This window comes from Meriones unguiculatus, chromosome 6, assembly GCF_030254825.1.
Source record: "Meriones unguiculatus strain TT.TT164.6M chromosome 6, Bangor_MerUng_6.1, whole genome shotgun sequence".
Lineage (NCBI taxonomy): Eukaryota > Metazoa > Chordata > Mammalia > Rodentia > Muridae > Meriones > Meriones unguiculatus.
Window position 1 is genome coordinate 51,300,884 of NC_083354.1, and position 23,058 is coordinate 51,323,941.

Here is a 23,058-nt window from a genome sequence, read left to right on the forward strand (position 1 = left end):
ATAAGAAACTGTTCTGGCTCCAGAGAGCAAGAGGGTGCCTCTGGGAGGTGTGGATTATGAATGTCCCAAAAGGAACTCCTGTGAGGCTGGGGGAGGGTTAGAAGGGATTGGCAAACCCCACAGAAACTCTGAAAGCAGACTCCAGCAGTTCCTGGTACTACATCTTAAGTAGAGGAGGTAAGACCTCACCATAGCACAAAGGCCAGTCAAGGGTTAACTGGCATGGGGCTCTTCAGACCTCTTTTGCTAGCCTACACCTGGTGCTTCTGGGTCACCAAGATTCAATTCTGGCCACAGCCTGAAGACACTGTACCTGGAACAAGGATTGTTTGCTTATTCACCTTCCTGCACCTCTAGCACCAAATGTTCACGAGTGACTTGCCTGTCCAGGCCACAGGCATGGCAGGAGGTGTGTAGGCTTTGTGGGTGGAAGAGCCTATCTTTAGGTCCATGGGCCGTCCATGGGCTGTGTGTGTGTGATTGGACCTGCAACCTCTTTACATCTAGACTAAGTCTGGTCAGGCCTTTTGCACTTGTGGGCCTGCAGAAGCTCCCAGCCTGGAGCCTAGAGAAAGACCTGAAGGTCCTGCCCACTCCAGCTGACCCATTAGCTCCTGTCTGTTCCCATCCGGGGGTGGGGGTGGGGCAGTGAGAGCAGCATACCTGCTGTGTCATTAGCTGGGTGGCCTCATTGTGTATCAGGCCATCAGCTCTGACCTTTCTTCTAGTTCAGAAATTGGCTCTTGGCTCACTGACTGGCCTCAGCCCTCCAGGCATGAAATCTGGTCTGAGCTCTTTCTGGATCCTTGGCCAGAAGTCTGGTGTGTCGTGCTTCAGACACACCTGATCAACCATGCAGATCTGCTGCAACACTTGGAAGGGCTTCAGCTGAATCATGCCTCAGTATACAAGCTCTTGTCTCATATCTCTTAGCCTGGGCTGGTGGATTTAGTTTTACACACACACCCATCTTATGACCTGGCTGGTAGATCTACATTTACACACACACACACACACACACACACACACACACACACACACACACACATCTTGTGACCTGGCTTAGTCAGATCTCACTTAATCCCTCTGCATCTTGGGCTAGACGCTTTTCTCTGGACTCCCGCACAGCCCCGAATGCCTCTCCATTGCCTCTCCATTGGGAGGTAGGTCCCCATTCTAAGCCCAACACTCAGTGATATATCAGTTCCTCCAGAACAGACTTTCATAACTAGCTTTTGCTGCTCTCTCAATCCTGTTCTTAAAAGGCTGTCCGACAGCTACTAAGCCTCAGCTTTATCTCGGGGTTCAGGGAGCAGGGGAGACAGCCTAAATGAGATAATCCATCCTGAAAACTCCAGACTCACTGTTGAAGGCTCCCAGGAATGCACCAACTAAGGTACATGAGTCCCACTTCTGGGGAGACATGAGAAGGTTTCTGTATGGAAACAGGATAGACCTAGCTCTGCCCTTATGAAACACCCACCTTCCCTGAGGCCTGTGGTAAATCAAAATGAGAGGCAACGGCAGGGCAAGACCCAGGCATTCAAGTTGGACTTCTGACCTTTAAGCCCCCACCCACTTTATTTACTCCCTACTGCCAGTGAAAGACACTTTTGAAGGCACCTGGTGAGTTCCCTGCCCTGGGCTTCTTGAGAGCAGCAGATTACACTGGAGGCCTGCCCTACACAGAATCTCAGTCTGGCTTGGAGGATACAGGGATTTGAGGTCCCCTAAGGCCTGGGGTGAAGAGAGGCACTCAGAATGTTAAGGCAGTCCTGGATGGGAAAAGCCCGCTCCAAGTCATCAGGGTTCGTGTGTGAAAGAATTTCCTCAACGTGACCCTGGAGTGGAAGTGGTGCTACTGGAGACCCTCTCTCAGGGGTAGGGGATGAAATTGGATTGAGTCTTAGAGCAAGAGACGGCTTCACCCCACCGGCGTGGCTAGCACCTAGAAGACACACAGTCACAAGTGTTGGTAAAAAGAGGAATGGAGACAAAAGCTGTGTCTAAAGTCAGGCAACTCCCTACCTGGGAACGGAGGCTGAGACAGCCTGATCCCCTCACAGCTCAGCCTACTCAGCAGGTTCCAGGTCAATGCCACCCCATCACAAAATAAACAATGGCAAAACCCAGAACAACCACAACCCCCAGCCATACATCAGAACCAGGCAAAACGGGGAACCGCTCATGAAGAACAACGCCCAGTGTCGCCCTCTGTCTTCCACAGACAGGTGCGTGTGCGTGTGTATGTGTGCGTGTGTGTGTGTGTGTGTGTGTGTGTGTGCACACAATCCACACACAATCCACACACATAAAGACTGGGGAGACAGGTGGGAAAATAAAATGCTGTGGCTGCTTAGGAAACAGATCTCTTCCCCCACCCTCAAAGTTACCCAAGTGACCTGGCAATTCCACTGGAGGCGTATGAAATCAAACTGTTACTCTACAGTTTACATAAAAACTGTAAAGTAACACTCTCGCCACTTTATTCCTGACAGCCCAAAGTGGAAGAGCTGATAACCTTCGACTGTGAACGGCTAAACAAACATGCTTCACGTCCGTACCGTTGGAGATGAGTCTGGCTCAGGCGCTTCTACACGGGACCACATACATACATCCAAGCCTGAAAACACCGTGGAAGAAGCCAGCCACTGAGATCACATGCTGCATGACTCCATTTATAGAAAATGTTCTGAATAGGCAAATCCACCGAGGCCGAAAAGCAGATTAGAGGTTTCCAGAGGCTGGGAGGAGGCACGAATGAGGAGAGGTTACCCACAGAGGTTTTTATTTATTGGGGAAGGGAGTAGTGACCAAAATGTTCTGGAATTAGATAATAACTACGATTGCACAACTTTGTTATACCCAAAACTCACTGAAAATGTGCGCTTTAAAAGCGTACATTCAGCGTTATGTGATCATATCTCAAGTCTTGTAAAAGGGAGGGCTAGGGTGGTGCTGGTGGTGAGGATGCTCCGACAGGGTGGAACAGTCGCGCGAAATGGTGCACGGCTGTCGCCTCCTGTCCAGTCTGCTGGCCAGTTCGCAAGAACTTTGAGGCCTGAAACCTTGCACCTAGCTAACACAGGCCCTAGGCCCTCTTAACTCTAGGGTCCAGGGGACAGGAGTCATCTCGGACTGGGGAGGCGTCCCCAAGTCCTGAAGTTGCTGGTGAGTTAAAGGTTAGAGCTCCGACTCTTTTACAGCCTGGGGGGTGGTGGTGGTGCGAATTCCCGTTAGGTGTCCCAGGCTCATCTGCGGCTCACGGGCTAGCAGGTTCCCTCGCCCGGTGCCAGCTGTCCCAGCGCCCCCAGTGGCGCCGTTCTGGGGTCGTGGCGGCCCCCCAGAGGCGTTGGAGGCGCGGGGTGCGCGGTCGCTTTAAGGCGGCGGCGGGGCGGGGACGGCGGCGGCGGCGCCCGGGCTAGCTGGCAGGGAGCCGTCAGTCGGCGGCGCGGGGCCCGAGGCGGGCGCGGGCGCGGCGCTCCCTCCTCCCGGTGCGAGCCAGGAGGCGGCGGCCGAGGGCCGGAGCCCAGCCCGGGCGGGAGCGCGCGGTGAGCCGCCAGGCAGCCCTGCGGGGAGGAGGCTGGCGGGGCGCTTTGTTCCGGGGCTGGAGGTGTGGCCCGTTCGGCGCCCTCCGCGCTGCCGCTGCGCTGCAACCCGGCGCCCCGCTCCGGGCTGTGCGCGGCCTCTGTCCTTCCCACCGCGCGTAACGGTGTGCCGCGGACAAGTCGCTCACCACCCCGACCTCAGTGGGGAGGGCCCGGCCGCTCGGGTCCGTTGACTGTAGTCACCCATCCCAACCCTCAGGGGTTCCTCCTCGGCTGCCCGGTAAGGACTCGGCGGGGAGGTGGGCTGCGGGGTAGGTAGGGTAGGGGCTTAAAATGGCGTTAACCAGGGTAGGGGGTCTACGGCGGGTTGGCACGCTCGTGTGGCAGCTTGCTTCACGGACAACTCTGGACTGCGCCCCCGGGTCGGGTTGCTGGGGCCTGCGCTCACGCACTCAGATGATGCGGCCCGGGTGCCCACCAATGTGTCAGGCTCAGTCAGGCCAGCTCCTGTCCCGCCCGGAAGGCAGGGGCGCAAACGGAGTGACAGCGCAGTGTGGTCAGCGCAAGAGCTCGACAGCCCCTACTCCAGGGTCAGGGAGGACTGTCTAGAAGAGCAGATGTGGGTATCTGCGTGGACCCTTGACGTCCGGTTAGAACCCCCTGCAGAGCTCAGGTGGCTTGGAGCTTGGGGTGAAGCGGGGACGAAGGCAGCTTCACCTGGGGTCCGATGAGAACGCTGGGACACGGGCCCCCGGTGGTGGGGAACCTGCTTCCGCTAGGATGGTTTTTGCTCTGGACCCAATGAGAGAGCGTGACTTCTGAAGCTCAGAACTGTGGCCTTCAGAGGTCTACCTGGCCGAGGAAGTAAGCAGAGGAGACTTAAAAAGCAAAGCTCACAACCACGGGGCGCTGGATGGGGGCTGGCCAGTCTTCAAACAGGACGCCTCAGAGAGGGGCAAGTGGATAGACAACCTACCCAGGGTTGTGCTTTTGACCCTGGGTCTGTTCTGGCCTCTGGTGAGTGAGGGTCCGCGGTGCTGGGGTTTAAGGCTAGTTCAGCCCGTGTTGTGCATTCATACAGCTCAGCAGTCTCCGCATCCTGCAGGGGTGGGCTGATGTGTGAGGTGGCGGCTGTGTATATTATTAATAACTGACACATGTCAGGGCTTAGCTACGAACAAAGCGCCTTCACTGAGGCGCTTCTTAAGAGTTTCTCCTGCTCCTTTTCCCAGAGAAGAAATCTGAGCTGCTGACATTCTGTAAACCTTATTTCCTGTAAATTGCAAGTCCCTGCTGACTGGGGCTGAAAATGTTTCAGGCCGTGGTGGTGTTTACTCTTGGGTCTGCACACACTACCCAGCAGGCAGTTAGCATCTCTCTCTGTGGTTTATGGCACGGTCTGGCCTTTCTATGCCAGGGTAGGAGGTATGGGGCTCTGACGCCCCCTGGGGGGGGTGTTTCAAGGTCAATCTCTTCTTTGGTGGGAGGTTTAGCAAGTCCAAGGCTCTGATGGAAACTGTCACCCCCAGATGTGACCTTGACATTTCTTTGTGGAGAGGAAAGGCCCTCTGGGGAGGCAGGTGACTGACTAACCTCTAGAGCCGTCGCCCTTGCTCTTGAAGAAAGCAGTTTCCATAGCCCCGGCTGGCCTGGAGCTCTGTGTAGACCAGGCAGGCCTGGAACTCACAGACATCCTCCAACCTCTGCCTCCTGATTGCCAGGATTAAAGGCACACACTACCACACTTGGCTGCATTTATAAGACTTTGTGTGTGTGACAAATGTTAACTTTTATTACTAGTTTTAGGCACACGTAATCACATCCTTTTATAAAGTGACAAGTCACTGTCGCCCTGAGATTAGTCCCTGTGTTCCAGGTTTTATCCAGAGCTGGGGAGGACTCCGGTGAATCGAGTCCTTTGAGTCACTGGTCCTAACAGCACGTGTTTACCAGCCTCCTGGGTCTCCTCGGTTCTCAGAAAATTGTGATCTCTATCCTGTATTTGACACATGTTGTTATCACTATAATCTTGTCAAACAATGAAAAGTCCCAAACAGTGTGCCTCCCTGGTTCCTGAAAACATACTACTCCTGAGTATTGTGTAGTTTGTAACAACCGTACTAAGTGGAGATTAGGTTCTCGTGCAAAGCTTGAATGTTCTCTGGTGTCTAGAGGGTATGAGTTCCAGCTCTGAAGTAGCATCACCTTTACTTAGAGATGGGGAAAACAAAGGAGATGGGCGTGAGCTCCTTGCAATTTGGAGCACCTTGTGGGTGCCTATTACACAGGCGCTGAGCAGCGTACTTTGTTGATAAACTCTAAAGCCTTACCCTTCCAGTTTAATATGATGCTTCTGGGCCCTATGGTCCAAACCCACGGAGATGCATTGGGCTGCAGGTAACAAAACTCAGATAACAGGAGGCTAGACACAGCTCAGCTCTACCGAAGACACTCTCTGCTCTTGTGAGATCATTGTGCACGTTCATCAAGTTATCCTGTGGGACAGATAGTGAAGAAGGCTTTGGCTCTGGAGTTTACAGTCATGCCTATCATAGGCCTTGAGATGCCACTTTTAAAATATGTGTGTGAGAAGTCAGAGAACATTTGCGTGTGTTGGTTATTGAAACTGAAGGAAAAGTTCATTTTGATTCACAGTTTGAGAATACAGCCCCCCCCCCCCCACTTTCTATCCCTACCCCTACTCCTCCCTGGCAGAGAAGGATGTTAATGAGAATGGTTCTAGCTGGGATGGCAAGAATATGAGATGGCTGGTTACACCACAGCCATAGTTAGTGAGTAAGAGAGATGAATGTGGGCTTTCTGCTTCCTTTTTAACTCTTTAGTTCAAGGGCATCAGCCCATAGGGTGGCATTGCTTGGGTATTCTTTCCTGCATGAAACATCAATAGAAACACCCTCCCAGCTGTGCCCAGAGGTTAGATTCTTAGATCACTCCAATCTTGTCAAGTTAACAAGACTAACAGTCATAGCATATGACTGGGGGCGATTTGAATATTTGAAAATGAGTCATGAATTGGCCATCCCCGGTCAAATGCCCATTGCTTCATCAGTGGTTTTTGGAGAGTTGTCCTGTGGCCCTTTATCCCAGGTAGGCACTATTCATCTCTAGAGTGTCCTGAAAGGACAGAGATGGAGTCCAGAGAATCTCCAGAGACTAGGATACTACCTCCAGGCTGAGATAAGGTCTGTGCTCACAGCCTGCAGCCTGCCATGTGAGGCTCTGAGAAAGGGAGCTGTGTCATCACTGCAAAGGCAAGGGCTAAAGTCCTTACTGCCTGCTGCGCAACCCACAGTGGCGTCTCTTGTCCTCTAGGTAGAATTCGTACTCCTTGAGAGCGTCACCTCACCAGGCCCTACGTACTCTGTCTCCCTGCGTGAAACGTTTTAGCTGGCCTGTGTGCTCCAAGATAGTTTTCTTCAGGCATTTCTCTCACGGGAGTCATGAGCAGCCATGTGAATTTAGCCTGTTACTGTTCTTTAATATGCCTGGCAGCTTCATCAGATGGGCTTGAGGATGGCCAGATGGCCAAATGAAAATATGGGTCTCCCCAGCTGCTAAGGTGACACAATAGGTCTCAGAAGGGCTTATTTATTCTCTGTCTGGAGAGCCTGGCATGAGGCTACCTCTCAGTGGATGAAGGTCACGGTTTATATTTGGGTTGTTCCAGTAGTGAGATTTCTTGAAGACCACCAAGATTGGAACTGATTCGGTGGCAAGCAGTGGTGGGCTAAAATGGACAGGATGGGGAGCTCTAAGCTCGGCCCTGGTCCTCTGAGCCTGTCCAGACGGCTTGGGTGGATCTTGTGCTGTGCAGGCCCAGGCTCTGTCTGTGGCTTCTCTGCCCAGGGTTGTCATGGGGATTAGATGAAATACACAGATGAAATATGCTGGGAGGCTGTAAAGGGCCACGAGAATAAAAGCATAATCAGGGCTGTAGCCATATCTCAAATAACAGAATCCTGACCCAGCAGGCCTCTCCGGCATATTTACTGCAGAGTCACACCCAGCACAGCCATTTCTCATCACGATGGGAGAGATAATTTATGATGTGGCACGGACAGGTCTCCCTTTTGAATAGTTACATAGCTGCTACTATGCTTTATTAAAAAAACCCTGCAAGCAGGTATCACATCAGACTTGTTTTTTTAAATGGATATTTTGGTCAGATTAATGCTACAGAAAAACTTAGAGCCAGGTGTGGTAATACAATCCTGGAATCCCAACACATAATGTAGAAGCAGGAAGATCATCACCCTAAGCTTTGGGCTACATGAGAGCAACTGAAAAACGACAAAGAGGGCCAGTAAGATGGCTCAGTAGGTAAAGGCACTCGCTGCCAAGCCTGTTGGCCTGTATTCAATCCCTGAGAGCTACATGGTAAATGGATAGGACTCATTCCTGCACATTGTCCTCTGACTCCTGCACATGCACACACCCATAGACGGATAAGCAAGTAAACAAATGAAATGTAACCAAAACAAAAAAAGAAGGAAAGAAAATTTATTGGGGAAATAGAGTACTTTTAAAAAGTCTAAGTTTAAGGTAAAGATTCTCAGTGGACAGATATGGCCGTTGGGGAAGTTGACCCCCGTATAGAGGCTATGAAGCTTTCCACAGAAGAGTGCTACATCTGTGACAGCTCTTGCTTCAGCTGGACCCTTGTGGAGACAGGGCACGCACTGCCCATTAGGGTGGTCTGCTCCATTGGGGGATACACTCACTGGGTCAAAGTTACCCCTTACCCCGTTCCACACAAACCACTCACAGTCATGCGTTTTTATAGAACGGACAGTTTTGCTTTCTTCAGCTTCTCTTCAGTGGCTTGGTTTAAAGATATCCTGTCTGTATGGCCATCTATATATCCACCCACCGACCCATCTGTCCGTCCATCTGTCTGTCTGTCAGTCTACCTGCCCACCCATCTATGGACCCATCTTCCCTTCAGCAAAGACCTGTGGACTTGCCCTGTCCTGTACCCTTCGAATTTACCGTCCCGGAACCTCATGACGGTGTCGCTGGATGCTGCTAGCCTTTCACGGTTGTGGAAAGCAGGATTCGGAAGGGTTAAGCGGGTCTCCATAGCCATGAGCTTACAGATGCAATGCCAGGGTGGAGTCTGAGTGTGTTCTATTTCAAGCATACACTACTTCTGTTGCACCTGCTGTTCCCAGAACTGGAGGACCAAACAACAGTCCCCTCTCTGCTGGAGCTCAGAGGTCTGATTCTACACAATCAATACCACAGGGGCAGGGGCCTGTAAGGAGAGCGGTGGAACACTTTTTTTTTTTCCTTTTTCTTTTTATTTTTTTCTTTTTATTTTTTGCATGAAAACACTGTAGGCAGTAGAAACTACAAAGGTGAACCCATGGCTGAGTCACAAAGGGCAGGGAGGATTGACTGGCAGTAACCCTGACTCCATTAATCCTACGGCCACTGAGGAACCCCTAAACCACCTGCCTACTTTATTGTTTTTAGTTTTGAAAAAGAAAATATAAAGGCTAATGGAAATAACACTCTGAAACCATGACTCAGACCGAACAGGTCTGACTATTTTATCTGCACTTGATCCTTTCCATGGTAGCACAGGACATAAAGCAAGAGCCTGGTCATTTGGCCTGGTGAGTTTGGGCCTAGCATGTGCCTGTTGAGGGCTGGGCCTGGTTTCAAGGAGTTAGACCTCTCTTTGCCCTCATACCTAGGCTAGGGAGGCCTCCACTGAGGACGCTGATGGAAGCATAATTCTCCTCAGGTGACCCTACTGGGAAGTAAGGTGTGTGCATTGCTGGGCTTTGACCTTTCTCAAAGGTCTTTTTCAAGCCCATCCATCCATCCATCCATCCATCCATCCATCCATCCATCTGTCTGTCCATCTTCACAAACACCTGCTTTGATCACTGGGTTTTGGAGCATAATTTAGTCACCAGTGTTCTAAACGATCTGTAATTTAAATGGAGACTGGAAGGGGAGGTTGGAAAAAGAGGGGAAAGACTGTGATTCTCTTTTTATAATCTAATGATTTGTGAAGTCCATATAAAACAACTGGTGACAAAGTCCATAGTATATATAGGAGTGAGCTGGGCATGGCGGTACATGCTTGTAATCCTGTCACTTGGGAGGTCAAAGCAGGAGTATCAGGGGTTCAGGACCATCCCAGTTACATAGTGAGTTCAAAGCCAGCCTGGACCTCTGAAAACTCTGTCTTGAAACAAAAGTATAAGGCCGGGTATAGTGGCTCACACCTTTAATCACAGAACTTGGGAGGCAGAAGCAGGTGGATCTCTGTGAGTTTGAGGCCAACCTGGACTACATAGTGAGTTTTAGGACAGCCAGGGCTCTCTAGAAAGAAGCTGTCTCAAAAAACCAAAACCAACCAACCAAACATATAGGACTAGCTTTAAGGAAACAGACATAGTGGAGGCGTTTTCTGATCGCCAGCTCTGCATGTTCCTGTTTTTCCTTTAGAATGGGCCCCCGGTGCCCTGCAGAGGGCTCTCAATTCTGCCCAGCCCCATAACCAGCTCCTCAGCTGCAGGGAGTGGGAGCTCCTGGTGACAGCTGGAGGCAACCTCTCCTTTCCACCCACAGGCTGACTCCGAACTGGAGACTGGCAGGATCCTGTTAGCGTTCAGCTGGGGATTGAGTGAGAACAGCGGAGCGCTGCTTCGTGAAGCTGTGTGCTGGCGACTCAGACTGTTGGAGAAGGCCTTCCTTAGTGGCAGCTCTTTTGGAATGTGTCACTCATGGGGGTGTGGGGGTGGGAGCTGAGGTTTGAACTAGTTTCATGATATGCCATGGGGACCTGAGGGGGCTCTCAAATTCTCATTATATTCTAATGAAGATAAAGCACCTTATTATTATGTTTTTTGAGTTGCCAGCAAGAGCTCCTAATGCTGGGTCCTCTTTCACCTGATGGAAAGGTTATAGAAGACGCCAAGGCTGAGGGTGGAGACCTCAGGAGGACCTAGAGTTTGTCTCACTGTACAAGTGGCACCAGGGAAAGCAGGTTTCGTGTATTATAGAGCTAAGTTCTATCTGATTATACAGAAATACATGAATGTCAATTTTCAAAGAAAAAGTTTGGGTTTCCCAGAACCAACGCCACATACCGTGTGTTGGGTTACCCATAATGCACACCAAGCGCCGAGATTAAAAATATTTGTGGTCAGGCAGAGCTGTGCGCAAATTGGTAGAACCACGAGCAGTTGAGCTCTTTAAGAGCTGACCACTGAGGAGAAAGCTGGGCAGAGGCTCTAGCCTCCCAAAAGCGTTACATTCATTTCAGAAGAAAAATGAATTTCAAGTTATTTACTGATTTTCTTTTTCTGTTTTCATCCTTTAAATTTCAACGCAATTTCTGGGATATTCACCCCCCCACACACACACACTTAGATAATTACAAATTCACCTCTTTGTGTTTTAATTAACACGAAGCTTCAAAGGCGAGATCCAGAGCATCTTCCTCAGCCAGTACCATCCTCTCAGGAATCACTCCCAAAGCCCAAAATAGCCTTTCAAAGTCGGCATTATTGGAGACGAGGGAAGATGGGTGGAGACGCTGTCCCAATGCCTGGGAGACATAATTAAAAAAAAAAAAAAAAGTGTATAGGATATGTCTCCTCAGCCATCCTCCCATAACCACATTCCTCAGGTTGATATTCTTGGCAGAGAGTGAGAAAGGTCTTCGACTGCTCATACCAAGCCCTCTTCCCGCTGAGGAAATAGGGTCTACAAAGGTCAGGTACCCTGTTGGCAGTAAAGGCCAGCTGGCCTCCCAGCGTCCTGTCCACTCCACCCCAAGCTCCAGCCACCCTCCGTAAATTGTGGCCTGAGTCCACTTATCTGGGACTGGGTGGGTGTTTCCTGCATGTTTAAGATTTTATGGAGGAAATAAAAATAAAGGAACAAAGCTTTTGTTTTCTTTGTGGACTCCAACTGGGGATGGCTGGAAGGCGGGAAAGGGGTGCAGGAGCTGGTCACTTGGCACCTTAACAAAATAACCATTCTACCAGGGAGAGCAGTTCACAGGGACTGTTCTATTTAGGGTTGGTGTGGGTGAATAGGAAAGATGGGCAGAGGGTTTGGAGAGAGTCTGCGTGTGGGTGGAGTGTAACAGAACAGGGTGGAGTGGCTTCGCCCCAGGCGGGGTCTCCAGCAGTGCCAGGCAGGGGTCTGGGGCCACCCAGCTAGGCTTCAGAGCAGCCAACCTGCCCTCAGGGACAGACTCTCTGACTTGCCTTCCTTGGGAGAAGTCTCCGCTCTTGATTTTTCCTGCCCACCCTCATTTGTCTGTGCAATCTGAAGTGAGCCCCGCCACTTCTGTGGGCCTCCCTTCCACATGTGTAGCGGAAGAGATGGCCCCAGCTGCCTCCTGTTTAATCTGATCCAGTTTCCCTGGGGCCAGGCCTCCATTCCACAGGTGTGGGGGAGATAAGCACCCAGGACTCCCCAGTTCTTCCCAGAGGAGAACTGAAGTTCTCCAATGGTGTCATTTTTAAAGATTGCCGAAGTGTCAGAAAACCAAACCAAACCAAACAAAAAAAAAAAACCCCTATATCCACAGTGTTTCTGAGCATTCAAGGGTGAGGACTGTAATGGTTGGCTGACTGACCTCCAGGGCCAGCTACTTGATGGGCCCCATGTGCGTATAGTAGGTGTGGCTTCTTTATTCCCTAAGCCCTACTGACCTACCACTGTTACACAGTAGGCTTTCCCCGGGAGCTTAGGAGAAAGGGGCTAGTCCACAGTTCATGACAGAGCCAGAGGTACAGTTGAGTGGCATTCATTCTCCTCTTACTTGGTCACAGCCTTGGAGAATTTCTCCAGTGGTTGTCTCTCTCTCTTTCTCAAACCTTGTTTCCTAGCTGAAAATTCCATACTTCTATCACTTGAGTGCAGGGCTGAGATGACAGTCTGTTCTAGACTGAGCTTGAGCAACACCCTTAAAGAGCTCCTCTAAGCAGAATTCGGTATCCCAGACCTACAGTAAGAACACAGATGCTGTAGGATGGTTACTAACATGATTAAAGCTAGCATAAATCCTGAAGTCAGCCTAATGACCACACCAGGGATGGGTGTTGTTAGGGTATTTATGAAGAGCAGAGGTGACATGGGTCCACAGATGGTCACTGAGCCCCTGCAGGGATGTGCCTTGACCGTCAAGTGGGGAGGCCACACTGTATCATCTACAACTAAGCATTAAGTACCAGCATGTGAAATGTGGTCAAGGTAGGTCACAGGGTGCGCTGGGAGGACCTAACTGGAATCTCACCAAGTCCAAGACACATTAAGAGTCAGGGAAGGATATTATGGAGGTTTAGTATGTGGCTAGGGTTTAATAAACAGGTGTTATAACAATACACACTGGCCATAGGCCACAGCCCGGGTCTGCTTCCAGCTGGTTGCCGCTCTCTGTCACTCACCAATAGTTTTGCACAGTTGAGACTTTGCTGAAGATTGTACAGCTAGAAGAGGGGCAAGACAGGTATTTTTTTCCCCACGACAGGGCCTTGTGTATCCCAAGCTGACTTCACACTTGCTCTGCAGCCAAGAATGACCATCCTCATCTTTTTGTCTCTGCTTTTCAAGTTCTGGGATGATGGGTATAAGATGCTCTGTATGGTTTATGAAGTGCTGAGGATTAAACCCAGGACTTGTGCACGCTAGGCAAACTTGACCGGCTGAACTACAACTCCGGACCCTAGATGAATGACCTTTATGTAGAAAGCAGGGGGAGCTAAGTGTGGAGGCACACACCTTTAATCCCAGCACTTGGGAGGCAGAGTCAGGTGGATCTCGGTGAGTTCGGGGCCAGCCTGGTCTACATAGTGAGTTCTAGAACAGCCAGGCCTACATAGTGAGACCCTGTCTCAGAAAAGGAAAAAAAAAACAAAAACAACAAAACAATGAGAGAGAGAAAGAAGAAGAGAAGAAGAAGGAGAAGGAGAAGGAGAAGGAGAAGGAGAAAGAGAAGGAGAAGGAGAAGGAGAAGGAGAAGGAGAAGGGAAGGAAGGAAGGAAGGAAGGAAGGAAGGAAGGAAGGAAGGAAGGAAGGAAGGAAGGAAGGAAGGAAGGGGAAGCAAGCAAGCAAACAAGCAGAGGGTGGGAGACTGGCCACCAGTCAGTGATGGCCTTTGGTTGAGTTTTGCCTTGGGCTAGGCCAGTTTGCCTGTTCTTCCTCTGCCTTCCAAGTCAGATCTGCTTGGTTAGGGAGGCAGAAAGGAAACGAGCAAACCATAGGGGTTGAAGGGTGAGATGTAGCAAGTGGCCCCAGCTTTTTCAGCTAGAAAGCTTAAAACCCTGAGTTTGGGAGTCACCAAGAAAGCACCCCGCCCTGCCTTGAGCCCTGGCTGGACCCACAGAGCCAGGCTGCTGTCTTCCTCCATGAGCCATTCCACAGGCCTCCCACAGGAAAATCCCATCACCCGCTTCGTTGCCATGCCCAGCTCGTTTCCAGGAAGTTTCCCCTTTATTTGGCCCATCCATCTGGTTACTCTTTAAAAATGGAAATTAGATGGCCTCGCTCTACCTCTGGAAAGAGCCTAGTCCCAGCTTCTTTCTCTTTTTCGTCAAGCATTAAAAAAAATTGTTCACATTGTTAGATAATGGTGTTTACTGTTTTGAAAATAAATGAGGAAAACAATATCCTTTTTGAACATGCCTTTTGCCCTCCACCTCCCTGGGTCTGAGCCATTCTGAGGCAGGCTGGGTGCCCTCTGGGTGGAGAACACACCCCTGGAAATTTCCCTTCAGGCAGAGGAACCCCTGTTGCTGTGTGGGGTCAATTCCACAGCTTTCCTCTTTTGGCTCTTTGCAGCCAGATCCAGGCCAGGCCAGCAGTGAAGAGTCATCTGTCCCAAGCTGCCACAGCCCTAGGATTGTGTATGTGATGAAAAGGGCCAAGGAGGTAGCCACTGACCCAGGGCAGAACCATTATGAGGTATGGGGGCCATTTGTCTGGCTTATACAATGTGAAAACCTTTTAAGCGGATGGACAGTATTTTAAAATCTGGAGTTCTCACACAAAAACTTAGACTTCGGGCTACCCTAAAAAGGTAAGCTATCTGTCAGGAAGTGGAGGCAGAGAGAAAGCTCCAGGCCAGCCTAGGCCATTCAGAGAGACTCTGTCTCAAAAATGGCCTGAAAGAAAGCATTGCCCTGCTGCAGACATTCTCTGGCTGCAGATCTCAGCTGGGTCCGAGCCTTTGAGGGTCTGCCTTCACCCCCCTTCTCCACAGTAGCAGAGGAACCTGATGGTCTGCTTGGCACGGAGGGCCATGCTCCTTAAAAGAAACAGTACGGCCATGTGCCCAAGTAAGAGCTTTATGGCCAGACCTCAGCTAGACATGCAGCAAGCCGCAGAACCCTGTCCTTTGAGGTTCTGGGGCCAGTAAACAATGGCTGCCACTACGTTTTCCCCATGAAACTCCACAGACTAAAGTAAAGCAAGAGCCTCCTCGGGAGGAGGTGGAGTAGGGCCCAAAGAAAGAGGCCTTTCCGAAGTTCAGTTCAGAAGGGCCTGTGAGGAACAGGATGCTCCTTCAAGAGAGGTTGGAGGGAGTTCAGTTGGAAGGTCCTCACTAGAAGGCTGCCTATGGGTACCAGCACCCTGGACATTGTCCCTTACCCCTGAGGATACCCTGCTGGGAATTAGTGGGAGCAGAGACTGGGGGGAGGGGTGCCGAGCAGAAGAGGGAAAAGCCCAGGAGGCTCTGTGTAGAAAGCTTCAGACTCTCCTGCACAATTTTCCAGGAGAGTCTTTGTGCTCAAGGGCAGCTAAAGAGCAACAGCGCTGAAGGGTTGGGAGGACACTGCTTAAGAAGAGAGCTGAAGTTGGAGGGACAGACTGTGGTCACTGAGTGGGCAAGCCATGTGCAGCAGGGTTTCCAGGCCTTGGCTTTGAATTTGAGGTAAGCGGAAGAAAGGAAGGAAGAGAGCAGAAGAGAGTTAATTTGGAGCAGAAAAGCGGGCAAGGGGCCTTTCTGAGGGGATGGGAATGGATCCTCAACCTGTGGTTTGCGACCCCTTCACAGGGCTCCCCCTAGACCATCGGAAAACACAGGTGCTTGCATTATCATTCACAACAGTAGGAAGTTAATGGTTACGAAGCAGCAGTGACATAATTTTATGGTTGGGGGTCACCACAAAGTGAGGAACTGTAGTGAAGGGTTGCAACGCCAGCAAGGTCGAGAACCACTCTGCTAGCTGCGGCTAGTCTGTGCAGGGTGAGCTGGGCTGAGCTGTGGAGCAGCAGTGAGAGATAAAAGGACCCATGAGACAGTTCAGCTCAGCCAGAGCTGCAGGCAGAGCAGGCCTGCAGCCTGCTTGACTGTAGTGGGGAAGACCCTAAATATGGGGACCCCTTCCTGCGGAGTGACCCCTAGGTGACCTCCCTAGTCACATGCAGATTCCTATGGCAGGCTAAAGAAATTCTGCCCGTTAGCTGCAGGTGAGACTACCCCAGCACTAGGAAAATATTAACTGATACCTGCCCTCTCCCCCAGAGACTGAGAATAGGGATTTACAAAGCAAACCAAGTTGACCTCTCTCTCCTCAGCGTCCACTCCACCTGGAGCCTCGCCCTCACAAAAACCTGCACCCCAGGGGCTCTGCTCCTCACCTTTGGGCTGAGATCCTCCCATTCCCTCCATCCTTGATGAGGTACTGGGGACACAGCAAGGCTGGGGGCTCCAGAGGCCAGATGAGGCCCATGGCCCTAGGCTCTAAGGATCCTGAGACATTGAGGCCCCTGTCAACCCCTCAGCTCTAGGAAGTTGTAGTCTTGCAACTTGCCAGGGCTCTGGGGGGCAAAAACTTTAGCCTCTCCCTTTATTGACTTGTGCTTTTTGGCAAATGCCTCAGTATCTCTGACTCTGTTTGCCCTCCAATAAAATGGAGTAGCAACCTTCCCTTGGCTTCTGCCTCAGGCTTGAGTGACCCTGCTGGACCTTGTCTGTGTTACCTGTATCTCTCTCCTTCCTGACTCTCCAATCTTTCTCTAACCCTACCCGTCTCCTCTAAGCTTCTAGTACTCTGAGTTTGCACTGTGCAATCTATCCAGCCTCACGAAGGCTCGGCTGGGATTTGCCTAACTGCGTAATCTCCCCATGGCCATCACAATGTGTTGGAGGCCCAGTGTCAAAGGGCAGCCTTGCAGCAAGCCTAATTGCACGACTGTGTTGGCCTACAGGTAGGAGAGGATCTGTGGGCCTCTAGCATGTGCAGGCTTGCCACAAGCTGACCCGCCCAGCCCTGCAGCCGTGGTTCCTTCATCACTGGATGTTTCTTGAGAAGCCACTGTATGCTATTGCCCCAAGCTAAAGGTACAAACATAAAGATCCCCGGTTCTCCTCCCACCCTCGCTATTCTAACTCATCACATCACTTTCCACACGCGGTCCCATCTTTGGGCTTAGAGCACTCAGTGGTTTCATGCTTCTGACCTTCATAGCTTTGCAGCAGCTCTGACCCTTACCTGGGACGTGCTTGTTCCTGCTGTTTACCTGGCTAATATCTGTGAGCTCTGCAAGGCTCCATTCCGGTATTTTCCTTTACCAGGAAGGCGTCCCCAGAGCCCCCAGCACGGGTAAGATGCCCCTATTCCCAGACCCTTACATTACAGCATCAGTGTATAGCGCAGTGGACCTCAACCTGTGGGTCGTGACCCCTTTGGGTGTCGCATGTCAGGTGCCCTCCATATCAGATATCTACATCACTGTTCCTAACATAGCAAAATTGCAGTTATGAAGTAGCAATGGAATAATTTTATGGTGGTGGTGGGGGACCGTAGCATGGGGAGCTGTATTAAAGGGTTGCAGCTTCAGGAAGGTTGAGAACCGCCGGTCTAGACTGTGAGCAGATGTGAACCCTGAGAAGCTGGCTGTGCTGGTTTCTCACCCAGTCTTCTCTTCTCTGGACTGTAATTTGGCCATTGTTTTTACATCTTGTGGCTTGTCAGCTTTTAACCTTCCCAACGATACCCTCTCTAAAACATAAGATACCCGGAGAGGGCATGGTTTTCTGGTAGAGAACACTGGTATTTAAGATCTTGAGGGAGTCACTGGTGAACATTGAACCACTAAACAATGTGCTATCTTCTGCATGCTCTGCAGTGAGAGTAGCTGTCTGCAGAACTCTTGGAGGCAGGCAAAAGATGGCCTGGCTCCTGTCAGTCAGTCAGTGAGCACTCGGGGGCTTGCTGTTCTTGGGGGTTGCTGTATGCATAATTTCGGGTTGAGACGGATGGTCCCCTCTGGCACAGAGTCTGCAATGACTCTAGTACAGACTGCCATGAGAAAGGTCCAGTGGTGGGGTAGTGAGGAGCTGAGTGATACTGTTCTGTCCTCTGTTGAACCGCTAGTTTGTAGACCATCCCTGAGCAGAAGAAGGGACTTGGAGGAGCAGGGGTTCTTTCTACACGAGAGGAGACTGCAATGGTTTTGAAGGATGCTGATGATGGTGATAATCTGGTGCTTACTGGGGAGTTACTCTGTCAGACAAACAAAGAATAGGTACCTTTTCCCCTAGCATCCTGGGGCCAAGGGCTGCTGCCATCCCCACTTTTCCCAAGGGTGAGTGGTTGTCTGAAGTTACAGATGGTAATCCATAGCGCCTGTTCCTTGTTCTGGAGTTCCAGGTGAAGGAACTTGCTGCTCCTCCCATGGGAGGATTTGGCCCTATGACTCTGACACCCCCTCCCTAGCTCGCTTCTGTGGTCTCTCCAACACACCTGCATTTGCTGACTCTGCCCTGGCCTGACTACGCACACATATGTCCGTCCTCTTACCAGCCACAGGGGGATATCCAGAGTGGTGAGCTGGTGGTGGCTTCAGTATAGCATTGCCCTCTTCTAGCTGGGAGACCTTATTTTAACTTCTCTCATGTCTCAGTTGTTTTTGTCTTTTCTTTTCTATTTTTTTTTTTTTTTTTTGAGACTGGGTTTCTCTGTGTAGCCTTGGCTGTCCTGGACTTGCTCTGTAGACCAGGCTGGCCCGGAACTCACCGAGATCCACCTGCCTCTGCCTCCCTGAGTGCTGGGATCAAAGATGTGTACCACCACACCTGGCTTTTGTTTTTGTTTTTGTTTTTAATTTTAAATCACATTTATTTGGCTCATGTGTATCTGTGTGTGCATGTGCCACTGTGTGGTGTGTGTGTGTGTGTGTGTGTGTGTGTGTGTGGGTGGTGTCTTTGTAGGTCAGAGGACAGCTTCTGAAAGTCATTGCTCTCTTTTCACCACGTAGGTCTCAGGGATTGAACTCAGATTGTCAGGTTTGGCAGCAAGCACCTTAATCTGCTGAGCCATCTCATTGGCCCTGTGTTTCTGGAGCTGTAAAATTGAGTTAATCAAACCAGTACTTGAGAATTAAGAGAGTTCACTAAATGGCAGATTCTCCCAACAGTTTCCAACGCATTGTTCATGTTAAGCGTTGGCTGTTGACACGATCATTACTGTCATGACTGTAGCCAGAGGTTTCTGCACAGCGCTTGGAGACTCAGTGCCCTGTCCAGAAGACACCTTATACTTGTGAGGGGGACCCAAGTGTTAGGGTTAGTCTGATGCTTGTATTTTGATGCTAGTTACTCGCCTGCACAATCTGGTTACTACCTGGATAAACCTATCCTTGTTGTGTAAAACCGCCTAACATTATACCTGATTGGCTGATAAAAGGTCTAAAACATGTACAGGGCAGAATGGGGGAGGTGTGGCTAAGATTCCCGGGCTTTGGGTTCAGGAGAATCATGGGAAACAGATGGACAGGAAGAGAGGAGGAAAGAGTACACCACGATGGGTTAGTATGGAGAAGGAACCACACGGGCCGGGAGGAAGGACTCCAAGAATGGCATGAAAAGGTCCAGATGAAAAATATAAGCAAGTATCTTGGAACTGTGGATGGAGGGTAGCCAAGATAGGAATGGTTAAGGGGGAGGGCACTGGATGGGGGCTGGGAGGTGGATGGTGAGGTGATTGAGACAGTGTAGGTAGAATATCTGCCCAGCTCAAGGTAAATAAGGCAATTATAAAATCTAACAGATGTCCGTGTCTTATTTGATTGTGATATCAGGTTAAATAATACCACCGTGATAATCATAGGGCCAACAATAAACATTATATGGCCTAATACCATTTAAATTTACAACAACACCCAAGTATTAATGGTTATGAGAGAAAAAACCTAAGGTACAGGGTGAACAAGGGTACCAGGCCCCTCTCCTTGCTTGTTGTCCTCTTGATAGTGGAGAATATAGGCAGAAAAGGGGAGCTATTGAGTTAACAGAAGACAATGACAGTCACCCAGACATAGCCAAGCAAGATGTTCCTAAAGTCCCTGAGCCCTTCCCAAGAAAAGGAAAGACCACTATATGATGTGGTTAGGAGAGAACAAGAAAAGCAGTGGGTTAGACCCAGGATGCCAAACAGATTTTCTCCTGTGTAGTCACCTTGGTTCTACCTGTCAGGAGCACTAGGTAGGAAAAATAACTCTTAAGAGGAAAGAAGGAAGGGAGCCGGCACCAGTCAGTGGCTTCTGCCATGGCTCTAGGAAGGAGCATCACTCAGCCACACATTTGTTATATAGACTTGGGTCCTCGGTAGCAAGAATGTACATACATAGCTGGCTGGTAGGAACGGAGGGAGCCGGGTTCTAGAGGAGAAGAGTGGTCCAGGGACAATGCTGGCTGGGTTGGCACAGATGGCACACAGAGGAGAGGGGGAAAGTCTTAGGGAGAAATGCCAAGTGCCCCAGACTCCTGGTGGGTCCTGCATGACTTGCACTCAGCGTGCAGGTCAGCAGCTGGGGGAAGCATCCCATTTCTGGGAATTGTGCAGAAGGGAAGGGCAGCTCCTGGAATGCAGAGCCATTTCCTCCACATGGGTTGGGTCGCTCCCCCCCTCCAATGTGTCCTCATCCCCCAGGGCTGGGCACACCCAGACATCACAGGGGTGAGGTTGGCTTCCCAGGACTGATTCAGTTCCGGGTGAATGCACTCTCCCAAAGAGCACCATTCAAACTCAGCGGATCCTCCTCTCCCAGCCTGCCTGCTGGGCTCAGGAAGAATCTTGAAAATAGTATCAATAGAGAGAGGCAGAAGAATGGTGAGTTTCAGGTCTTCACTGAAGTTGGTGGCATCTTTGGGGTACCTGTGCCCTTTGCACTGGCTTCTTATCAATCTTGGTCTTGGTGTCCATGTCAGAGAAGCCGTCACAGGATGAACCATGGCTCTGGGATAGTGGATCACAAAGACAGGTGCAGTTGTGTGATGCCGCAAATGAATTTAAGGTCAGTTGACCGAAGAATCAGGTGGCATGGCTCTTCTAAGCCCAACCTTTGACGTCTGATCAGTCCACAGCACTAAAGAAAAAGCAGCTGTTATCCCTCTGGGCACTGTTGGTTTTAACAAGGATTATATGAATTTACTTTTAAAGCAGTGCTGGATGTGGTTGCCAGGAACCCCATAAGCCCCTTGACCGCGTCTCGTGCCAGCACCAATTCTTTTACATGCACAGCTCTCTTGGGGGCTAGTCTTCCGGCAAACATGCTCTGAGAGCTCTCTAGAGCCTGAGGAGAAGGGGGCAGCCTGTTATCCTGAGCATCTTTCTTCACCCCTGTGTGCGGGTGCCCTCAGCCAGACCCACGCATAGGCAAGGAATTGAGCTAAGTCACTGAAACCTAGTAGGTTGGAAGAGAAAGCGGGATCAGTCCTTTGTTGCACATATACCTTTTCTCAGGCACCTTCCCTGTTATTGCCCCTGGGCTCTGTTCTCCTATGTTTTAACTAGAAAAATGGAGGGTGTAAGACATTAAGAAACTTCCACATGGGGCATCGTCTGCCCAGCTGCAGCATCAAGACTGCTGCTGACCCCCTAGGCTTCCCATACTGAGAGCCACTGAGTTTTTGTTTTTGGTTTGTCTCAGATGTACCCACCACACTCTATCTATCTATCTATCTATCTATCTATCTATCTATCTATCTATCTACTTTTATTTTATGTGTGTGAGTGTTTTGTCTGCCTTGATATCTGTGCACACATGTGTACCATGTGTGCCTGAAGAAGGTAGAAGAGGGCATCAGCTCTCCTGAACTGGAGTTACAGATGGTAGTGAGCCACCGTGTAGGTTCTGGGAACTGAACTTAGGACCTCTGGAAGAGCAGCCAGGGCTCTTAACCACTGAGCCATCTCTCCAGCCCCCCTGTACCCACCACATTTTGAAACTGGCTGATGTGGCAAGTTATACTAGGCTCACCACTCAAATACCTGCTTCTCGGGGGTGTGAGCTGACCTCACACTTGTGGGAGAATAGGGTGGGCATTGTGTCCTTTCTTGGCACAAGAGAAGGCAGAGACAGCAGAAGGCAAAATGAGGCAGGATGGAATGGCTAGTGAATGCACAGAACCCTTCAGCCCTGTGAAGGGCTGGGAAGGGGTGGCTGTAATCCTAATAGAGCTGGTGTTCTGCTTAGGAAGGTGGTTCTGGAATCCAGGAAATAATTTCATGTAAAATGGTGTTATGGGTAAGGAGAAAAGGGGTATGGGGACATAAAAACCAATGACAAACAAAAAGAAAAAAGAAAAAAAAAAACCCAACATACTTCTCAATTTAGAGATGCCTGAGGTTTTAATATACATGTCATTAAAATCAATTAAAAAAGCAACATTGCCTTTTAGGAGGAAGTTTCCAGTGTGAGTAATGGTTTAGGCTGCTGGTGCAGCCTGTGGGCTGGGCGGGGCTCTGGGAGCAGTGGTTGCCATGGGAACCAGCTCAGCTGCCTTTGCTGCCAAAGGGTGGCTGTTCCAAAAGTTGGTTCCTACGTGGAGGGGGCTGGAACCTCACAGCCTTTCCCATGGAAACAATGTCCTAAGTGATGGGCAACATTCCCACATAGGCCGTAATGGAGATGAGGTGGCAGCACGACTTCAAATGAGGGCCGCGAGTCATGTCCCTGAGATGGGGATGCTCTCGCTTCTGGGAGCAAAGTAAACAGGCGAGAGAGGAAATGCTTGCGCACCCTCCCCAAGCTCGGCGTATTTCATGCCGTTTTATCTCATGCTCAGCACAGAGCCGAAGGCCATGAAAAGTAGCTTGCCCAAGGTTATACAGCTGGTCAACGGACAGAAACAACAGACGATGAGCGGCAAACTGGACACATGCCTACCTCAAGCTACCTCCGTACCCTCAAGGGGCCACCTGTGTTCCTCCAAAGTGAAGAACAAACATTCAGCAATGATTTCTACTAGAAGAAGAGCAGAGTATTATGAATATAAGCAGTTTACCCCATAGCTACTATTGAGCAAACTGATTTTGCAGTGGTAACTTTTGTCATAGCCTTTGGGTGGTATTTAAGAATCTCTTTTCCTAAACTGTGCAAGATCAGCCTACTCATGACTGTTTTTCTAAAGACTTCGTTTGATGCTTTTTCCCCTGGCGGGTGAAAAACATGTCAACCCCCCCCACACACACACACACCAGGAGAAGCCTCATAGCCAAAACCACTT

At 50.2% G+C, this 23,058-nt stretch overlaps 1 protein-coding gene across 3 annotated transcripts in view; it reads left to right on the top strand.

Annotated features, from left to right (window-relative positions):
* Window positions 1-3,003: 3,003 nt before the first annotated feature.
* Window positions 3,004-23,058, top strand: part of Mras (muscle RAS oncogene homolog) — a 50,576-nt gene continuing 30,521 nt past the window's right edge. The window contains exon 1 of one of the 3 annotated variants that reach the window (XM_060385448.1): window positions 3,004-3,182. The gene's annotated coding sequence lies outside the window, so the exon portion shown is untranslated. Of the gene's footprint in view, window positions 3,183-3,441; window positions 3,829-23,058 lie in introns of those variants that run through there. The other 2 variants (XM_021636604.2, XM_021636603.2) reach the window with 2 other exon arrangements.